Source organism: Hyperolius riggenbachi, chromosome 12 (assembly GCF_040937935.1).
Source record: "Hyperolius riggenbachi isolate aHypRig1 chromosome 12, aHypRig1.pri, whole genome shotgun sequence".
Lineage (NCBI taxonomy): Eukaryota > Metazoa > Chordata > Amphibia > Anura > Hyperoliidae > Hyperolius > Hyperolius riggenbachi.
This window is the reverse complement of record NC_090657.1, coordinates 205867429-205877089: the sequence shown is the minus strand read 5'-3', so window position 1 is coordinate 205877089 and position 9661 is coordinate 205867429. Positions and strand designations below refer to the sequence as shown.

Genomic DNA, 9661 nt, shown 5'->3' with positions numbered 1-9661 from the left:
GAGACTGACTAGGCCACTCCATGACCTTAATGTGCTTCTTCTTGAGCCACTCCTTTGTTGCCTTTGCTGTATGTTTTGGGTCATTGTCGTGCTGGAACACCCATCCACGACCCATTTTCAGTTTCCTGGCAGAGGGAAGGAGGTTGTCGTTCAGGATTTCACTATACATTGCTCCGTCCATTTTCCCGTTAATGCGATTAAGTTGTCCTGTGCCCTTAGCAGAAAAACACCCCCAAAGCAAAATGTTTCCACCCCCATGCTTGACGGTGGGGACGGTGTTTTGGGGGTCATAGGCAGCATTTTTCTTCCTCCAAACATAGCGAGTTGAGTTAATGCCAAAGAGCTCTATTTTGGTCTCATCAGACCACAGCACCTTCTCCCAGTCACTCACAGAATCATTCAGGTGTTCATTGGCAAACTTCAGACGGGCCTGCACATATGCCTTCTTGAGCAGGGGGACCTTGCGAGCCCTGCAGGATTTTAATCCATTGCGGTGTAATGTGTTTTCAATGGTTTTCTTGGTGACTGTGGTCCCTGCTAATTTGAGGTCATTCACTAACTCCTCCCGTGTAGTTCTAGGATGCTTTTTCACCTTTCTCAGAACCATTGACACCCCACGAGGTGAGATCTTGCGTGGAGCCCCAGAGCGAGGTCAATTGATGGTCATTTTGTGCTCCTTCCATTTTCGAACAATCGCACCAACAGTTGTCACCTTCTCTCCCAGTTTCTTGCTAATGGTTTTGTAGCCCATTCCAGCCTTGTGCAGGTCTACAATTTTGTCTCTGACATCCTTGGACAGCTCTTTGGTCTTTCCCATGTTGGAGAGTTGGGAGTCTGCTTGATTGATTGATTCTGTGGACAGGTGTCTTTTATACAGGTGACTAGTTAAGACAGGTGTCCTTAATGAGGGTGACTGATTGAGTAGAAGTGTCTAACCACTCTGTGGGAGCCAGAACTCTTAATGGTTGGTAGGGGTTCAAAAACTTATTTCACTCAATGAAATGCAAATCAGTTGCTATCTTTTATTTAAGGTTATTTTTTCGATTTTCCTTTTGATGTGCTATCTGCCACTGTTAAAATAAACCTACCATTGAAATGGTACTGTTCTGAGACTTTTCATTTCTTTGTCATTAGACAAACTTACAAAATAAGTGAGGGGGTCAAATAATTATTTCCTCCGCTGTAGATGACTAATCCTATATCCATCAAGAGAAAAACTATAATGTAATTTGGTAAATTTGAGAGCCATCATGCATTTATTTGTTGGAAGACTGAAGAGCTTGTGAATGTATTTTTTTGTTTTTGACAGTTGTTGCCCGGCTTAGTGGCCTTTTCAGTCTTTTCTGTTAATCTTTAGTATATGATCCAGCTATGACTTTTTTGTTGTTGTTGTTTTTAGTTTTGAAAGGCAATAAATAACTTTTTTATTTCTTCTTTCTTTATTCTTAACCGGCCACATTGGCCATAGAGTTCACATCTGAAGCCAACTATCCTTCAAATCACAATAAACCCATATATTCTTCACATATTAGTAGCTGCACAGATACTTCAATGTATGGAAAGCCTCTTATCACCTGCATTATTTGACAATATTCTATTATTTTAAAGAACATGTAAAAATATATTCCTGCCACATGGCAATGTGTTAAAATGTCCTTGTCGGTCCAAATTCCCAAAGATGCGTTCATACTTCTCTAAATTGTTAGCCCAACATTCAGAGTCCAAGGATCTTCTAAGAAACATTCACCAACATGGAGGCATGGGTATGGCTAAGAGGCCCTTTGCACCGAGGAAAGAGGTACAAAAACAGCTCTCCGCCTCTAGCCTTCACAACCAGGAGTCTTGTTTGGTCACACTTGAGACTAGGACCAACGTACAATGTCCAATCCTACAGTATAACCTTGGCAGGGCTTATGGCTGTCAAATACTTCAGGTCCGCATGTATATTAATTGGTTCTCTTAAAATGTTGTATGACAATATTGTTAGTAATAACTGTTAAGCTTTAGTCCGTGTTCAAAGGTTTTAACAATGTTTCTGCCCGTTTCCAAGGTGGACACTCATAAAAAAACGTCTTCAGCATGACCACCATCATGGAACCACTGGTCTGCCGCAGGTTCTTCTTTTAACTTTTGCCACGTTGGGTGGTGATCAGCAGGCAAAAACCATATGGCAGGCTCCAGCTGAACCAGATGTAGTCCGAGGTTGGTTACCACTGAAGCATTAGGACCTGGAGAGCCCATGTCTCCTTCCCACCACATGAATATTAAGGCAGTCTGTAGCTCTAGATCCTCAAAGTTGCTGCCATTCAAAGGATTTTCAGCAGAAAAGAGGTTATCTCCATGTCTTTCAGGGGCTCTTGGAGCTGAAAGAACGGGATTCCGGTCTCCGAGGCTGCTGGGATTGATGGCTATTTGTTCAGGAAGAAGCCTAGTAAAGGGGGTGGAGATTCACCTTGCTACACCATGGGGGTTCAAGGTGAGAGGCTGGCATCCTTCTCTTCAGTACTCCATTTACAAAAATGTCTGCATATCGGGAGTTTATCTTCCAAAATCCACCTTTGCCAGGCTCGTCCTTTCCTCCAAGGACCTTCATGAAGCACTTGTTTAGAGAAAGGTTGTGACTTATGGGATTCTGCCAGCTGGGGTCAGCGTGCCGGTAGTAGCAGAAGTTCTGAGTGATCCAGTTGTATATGGCAGACAGGATCAGCTTCCTCGGCTGGCTTACCTCAACAGCCATCCAGATAAGGCTGGCATAGGAATATGGTGGCTTCACGTGGGGGTGGGTTCTGGTATCTTTGCCATGCGTTGCTCCCTGTAGTTTTCTGCTTCTCATTAGGAGGGGCCTGGCAGGAGGCCATGCCTCCAGTTGTGGGGCTGCATGGACCCTGGGAAGGGTGAGAATTAGGAGGGGGACATGAAGTGGCAATGAAGGACAAGTCTGAACTCCGAATGGAAAAGTCCTGAAGCCACTGGAGGTTAGTTAGACTGTCATCCTCTCGGCTATTGTCCTTCTCCATAAGAGACAGGGACTGGTGATGCGTTGATAGGACCATCATGGTCCTCCAAGAGAGCGTAAATGACCAGATCTGTAAATCAAACATACAGGATTAGAACGGTACTTGGGGTGGGGAGAAAGGGTTTAATTTGTACCGGTGTATTGTCCACATTTGGGGTTTACAGCCCCCATAGTCATACACCTCAGGTTTCCTTTGAAGCACATGAAGTGGGAGAGGGATATGGAGGCTGCCATATTTATTTCCTTATAACCTTATAAACAAAACCAGTTCCCTGGCATCCTGCTGATCTTTATGCATCAGTAGTGTCTGAAGCACACACCGGAAACAAGCATGCAGCAAATGCCGTCAAACGTCTGACCTGCATGCCTGTTCAGCATCTATGACTAAAAGTATTAGAGGCAGAGGATCAGCAGGACAGCCAGGTATTGTGCATTGTTAAAAATGAAATGGCGATGGCAGCATTCTGCTGCAAAGAGTAGTCATACAGAAGCAAATGAGCAATATATCAGGCGATTGATTTTCACCTCTCTGATTTGCTAGCCATGGTCATCCTATACAGGAAACAAAAATGAGACATGGTCATGTGACTGAGACAGTCAGTCAGATATGTATAATTCAAACACCTGATACATGAATCTGTTTTTTTGCAAATTCTCCTTGAAGTCTGCTAGAAGAATTGCTTATCTCTAATGTTTACTGCTGTCAATGCCCTAAGTGCAGAGATATCCCTTCATTTCCGGACCCTGCAACATGGCATGCAGCACGCGCTAAACACCGGTGGCGTGAGGCCCAAACAGAAGAGAATCGGAAGATGGATGGGCACTGCACGGTGGGCAACACAGCACAGGTAATGTAAGAATGAACATGCGGGGGGGGGGGGGGGCACATTTATACACTTAACCACTTCGCATCCAGACCTTGTTTTCCCTGTAAAAGTTTGACGTTTTAGCAATGTCCCTTTTTAAAGAGACTCTGAAGCGAGAATAAATCTCGCTTCAGAGCTCATAAATAGCAGGGGCACGTGTGCCCCTGCTAAACCGCCGCTATAGCGGGGCTTAACTGGGGTCCCTTCGCCCCCAAACCGACCACTGCAACACTTGGTCGCAGATTTATTGCTTCCTGGAGGCAGGGCTAACGGCTGCAGCCCTGCCTCCAGTCGCGTCTGTCAGCGGCGCATTGCCGCCTCTCCCCCGCCCCTCTCAGTGAAGGAAGACTGAGAGCGGCGGGGGAGAGGCGGAGATGCGCGCTGACAGACGCGCGTGGGGCAGGGCTGCGGCGGTTAGCACTGCCCCAACCAGGAAGCGTTCCCCGGGTGTATCGAGGAGGATTTGGGGGTGAAGGGACCCCCGTTAAGCCGCGCTATAGCGGCGTTTTAGCAGGGGCACACGTGCCCCTGCTATTTATGAGGTCTGAAGCGAGATTTATTCTCGCTTCAAACTCTCTTTAATCAGCCATAACTTCATCCCTACTCACGACACCTAAATTATCTAGGTATAGTTTTTTTTTCAGGACAAACTAGACTTTCATTAGCGGGTATTTTGCCCCTAGACCAAAAAAGTTTTCTATGCATTTTAATGGGGAAAAGAGAGGAAAAATAAAAAAAAATGCATTTCTGCTCAGTTTTTATCAATTCCAGTTTAAAAATAAAAAGTGCCACAGAAGATAAAACATGTGACCAGTATTCCGTCCCCCAGTATAGATAGCAAAATGTGTTCCGAATATCAGACCCCCCCCCCCTATAGCCAGATGTGTCCCCAATATCAGTCACCCCCAGTATAGCCCGATGTGTCCTCAGTTTGGCATCTCCCAGTATAGACAGATGTATCCCCAGGATTGCTGCCCCTCATAACTAAATGTGTCCCCAGGAATAGAGGTCCCCCATTATAGCCAGATGCGCCCTCAGGATTAGCGGGTGCACCCAGCATCAGCCCCCCCCCCCGTACCATTATCCGGTTCAGCACCGCAGTCCGAAAATCTCATGCATCCGAGCAACGTTCACCTCCCATTCATTCGCCTATAACTTTATTGCTATTTATCACAATGAATTGATCTATGTCTTGTTTTTTCCGCCACTAATTAGGCTTTCTTTGGGTAATACATTTTGCTAAGAATTATTTTTTTCTAAATCTATTTTAACAGGAAGATTAAGAAAGGAATGAAAAAAAAAATCATTTCTAAATTTTTGGCCATTATAGTTTGAAATTAATATACGCTACCGTAATTAAAACTCATGTATTTTATTTGCCCATCTGTCCCAGTTATTACACCGTTTAAACAATGTCCCTATCACAATTTATGGTGCCGATATTTCATTTAGAAATAAAGGTGCATTTTTTCAATTTGCGTCCATCACTACCGTATATACTCGCAAGCAAGCCGACCCGCATATAAGCCGACCCCCAACTTTTAACTGAAAAAACAGGAAAAAATGATTGACCCTCGTGTAAGCTGGGGGTAGGAAATGCTGGCCGTGTGATTCCCTCCAGTGTGTCCCAGTACAGCTAGTATAGTGTCCAGTATGGGTAGGTAGTGCCTCAGTATAGCTAGTAAAGTGCCCAGTACAGCTAGTAAAGTGCCCAGTATAGCTAGTATAGTGCCCAGTATAGTGCCCTAGTAAAGGTAGGTAGTGCTCAGTATAGCTAGTATAGTGCCCAGTATAGCTAGTAAAGTGCCACAGTATAGCTAGTAAAGTGCCACAGTATAGCTAGTAAAGTGCCACAGTATAGCAAGTAAAGTGCCCCAGTATAGCTAGTAAAGTGCCCCAGTAAAGCTAGTATAGTGTCCCAGTATAGCTAGTATAGTGCTCAGTATAGCTAGCATAGTGTTCAGTATAGCTAGTATAGTGCCCCAGTATAGCTAGTATAGTGCCCCAGTATAGCTAGTATGGTGCCCCAGTATAGCTTGTATAGTGCCCCAGTATAGCTAGTATAGTGCCCAGTATAGCATTCAGTACAGCGTTCAGTATAGCTAGCATAGTGTTCAGTATAGCTAGTATAGTGCCCAGTATAGCTAGAATAGTGGCCCAGTATAGCTAGTATAGTGCCCCAGTATAATGCCCCAGTATAGCTAGCATAGTGCTCAGTATAGCTAGTATAGTGTTCAGTATAGCTAGAATAGTGCCCCAGTATAGCTAGAATAGTGCCCCAGTATAGCTAGAATAGTGCCCCAGTATAGCTAGTATACTGCCCCAGTATAAGTAGATAGTGCCCAGTATAGCTAGTATAGTGCTCAGTATAGGTAGATCGTGTTCTTCCCCCCCCGCGCGGCCGCCATTAGCTTACCCGGCGGCTTCCAATATTCCTCCCTCCTGCAGGCGATGTGTATCGCCGTTGCTATGGGAACCGCTCTGCCTACAGCTTCCTCCGTCATCACACAGCAGCCGCCGTGGGGCGAGCTGCTGTGAATTATTTACAAGCCCATGCAGGAGACAGAGGGAGGAATATTAAAAGCCGCCGGGTAAGCTAATATCAGCAGCTATTATGTGGGTAAGTGTTTGTGGGTAATGTCACAGGAGCCCTGGTGGCTGACCGCACTTAGCCTTCTAAACGGTGCCAGCGCACAGATCGTGCGAACTCTGGTCGCAGTCAATGTGCAGGAACCGTTAAGAATTAGCCGCAGACAAACCAGAAGGGAGCCTGTGAGATACGGGTAATTACAACGTACACACGATTCCACGGTATCTGCCACCACCACTGGTATGGGCCAGTGGACCCGATTTACTGACTGACTAGTCCTGCGAATAAAACGGTTAAACACACGGTATTCTGTCTAGCCAACAACAAACAAACAGTAGCGTATCTTCAGAGACCCGGGATCAGTTCTGTGTGTGCTGATAAGCAGGGTAGCGGACAGTGAATGACTTGGAGAAAGTCGTTTATTCACGCAATATAAATAATTAATGTATACAGACAATTATTAAAATCACAATTATTAAGACAGTAATAGCCAGTATGAAATAAAAAGGGAGAAAATACTTATGATTTGTGGAAATATGTCCTTTTGTGGGAAAATCATAAAGTTCAAGCAAAACGGTTTCAAGTTCTTAAAGCTCTTGGTTTCAATCAAAGTTCAGCAGAATTCTTTGTTCCAGGTTACAGCAGATGCCAATCAAGATGGCCGCTAGCACATGTGTCCTTTGTTTCAGATGGGTCAGCAAAATGGCCACCAGCCCTATGTCCTCTGGCTGGCCGCAGGATGTTCTCAGATGGATGGAATGGGAGGACTCGCAGCCCGCCTGCTGGCCAGGTGCTTTTGATGAAGCTGGTTTGGGGGTGTGGCAATGCCGGCCCCTCTGAGTCACCAACCAATGCCAGTCCATTCCCTCTGAGAGATTTTAGGGCTAAACTTATGAAATGCTGTAACTCCTGAACCATACACGTTATATTTAGGGGGGTAACAGCTTCATACTTGGTAAAAAATACAGATTAATATGATATCCGACAAGGCTAGTGCAGCAGATCAGGGTCCTGGGTAGATTCATACCTGGGTTGTAGGGGCCCCGGGCCCCTCTCGACTGGTATCAAGAGATCCAGCATGACCCTACGGATCCAATGATACCGCTCTCATACCACCCTATTTATTGTATTCTGTAAATGGGCAAAAGGTTATATAGTACATTCATTTCTTCCTGCTAAGGCTGGAGCCAGGCTGACTGGAGTCCAGCTGTGTCGGCTTCTTGGGATCTTCCTCTATGAAAGGCCCTGTTGGCTCCTTCAATTAACATCTGAATGTGAGATCAGCTTAGACAAACTTTGAGTTTACACCTCTGGCTTAATCAGCAGTCACAGGGCCAGTCTTCCTGCCAGCTGCTAACAGGGGAATTGTGCCTTCTACAGGGAATATGTCCAAGCTAATTAACACCTCCCCCCAGGCTTTTACTCAGCTAAGACAGATCCCCCAGCTGTTCCTAGGTAGAGGGATACTACACATCAAATCTTGGTTCTATTGATCTGAAGCGCAATCGATGCAGAGAATCGAGTGCGATCGCTTTTTCTTCACGGGCGGTTCCAGGACGCGTCTGCGGCCCCGCAACCGTCCGTGACAGGTAATTTTTGGTGTGGGAGGGAAACTGCTAATTTTAAATGTAAAATAATATTTTTTTTTTTTTATTAAAAATGTGTGTGGGTGCAGTTTACTATTTGGCCACAAGATGGCCACAGTGAAAAAAGTCCTGGATGCGAACGATCTCGCATCCAGGAACTAAAATGCTGGGGAGAAGTTTCCTGGGGGCAGAAATACCGCGCTCTCTGGAGAGAAAGCATCGGTATTTCTGCGGGGAAGTTAGATCGGTGAATGGGAATTATATTCCCATTCACTGATCGGGGGGGCTAGCGGCGGGGAGCGGGCGCGATCGCGCGCACCAGCCGGCGGCAGCAGCAGTGCCTATCTGGACGAGGAAGCTCGTCCAGATAGGCCGAACTGCTTATAGCCAGATCTGCCCCCAGAATAAAATTATACACTTAAAATTAAAACGTGTCCCCCTCTTACTTTATCCCCCCCCCCAGCTGCACATTTTACCCACCCCATATGGGCCAGCCAGATATCCCACCCCCCCTCCACCCAGGCAGCCCCCTCGGTGGCCAGATCTGTTAAAAAGGATCAGAAAGCAGTCCGACTCACCTTATCTCGTTCCAGCGATTAGCCTGCAGCCCGAGCCTCCGATCCCCACTCTGCACGCAGCCCTGTGATGCCGGTACCGGGTCCCAGCTTGATGACGTCAGCAAGCCGGGACCCGGCTATTCAGCATCACAGGGCTGCGTGCAGAGCGGGGATCGGAGGCTCGGGCTGCAGGCTGATCGCTGGAACAAGAAAAGGTGAGTCAGACTGCGTTCTGATCCTTTTTTTTTAACAGATCTGTCCACCGAGGGGAGAGATGAAGGATCACCCCTGTTTGCTACAGTGGTGATCGTTCATCCGCGGGAGGGGCGTTCACTAATTGGCTACAAGGGAACCTTTTCCCTTCACCAATTAGTATTGCAGCTGTTAGTGCCGGAAGGTGCGCTCTGAAGAGCACCTGTTCCTGCACAACAGGGCTGCAAGCAGGTCAGTATATCTACGTGGCTGTGGCTTGGGGAGTACCACAGCTGACGTAGATATACTGTAGCAAAGGACAAAGTGATTAAAGAGAAACCATGACCAAGAATTGAACTTCATCCCAATCAGTAGCCGTTGCATGAGAAATCTATTCCTTTTCACAAACAGATCATCAGGGGGCTCTGTATGGCTGATATTGTGGTGAAACCCCTCCCACAACAAACTGTGAGGACCATGATCCTGGCAGTTTGCGGTCTGTGAGCCTTGTTGCATTGTGGGAAATAGCCGATTACAGCGGTTTCCAACTGCCAAAAAAGCAAGCAGCAGCTACTTCCAGTGACATTACTTGCCAGCAGTAAAAATGTCACCATGTGATAAATGTCAGAATGTAAATCAGGGAGAGGAAAGCTTTTACAAATGAGCAAACACTGACTAAATCATTTATACATAGTTATTGTAAAAATGAAGCACTTTTTTTATTACATTTTTTTCACTGGAGTTCCTCTTTAAGGGGCAGTGGTGGGGAGGCAAAATCGATTGGTGTGTGGGCAGTTGACAGATCCCTCTCTAATCAGATTCAATCAGAGATTTGTCTCTTGGTCGAGTATGCC

General features: G+C 46.1%; 1 pseudogene; it reads right to left on the bottom strand.

The window, feature by feature from the left end:
* Window positions 1-2003: 2003 nt before the first annotated feature.
* On the bottom strand, window positions 2004-3056 carry LOC137541033 (forkhead box protein J1.2-like; annotated as a pseudogene).
* Window positions 3057-9661: the final 6605 nt, after the last annotated feature.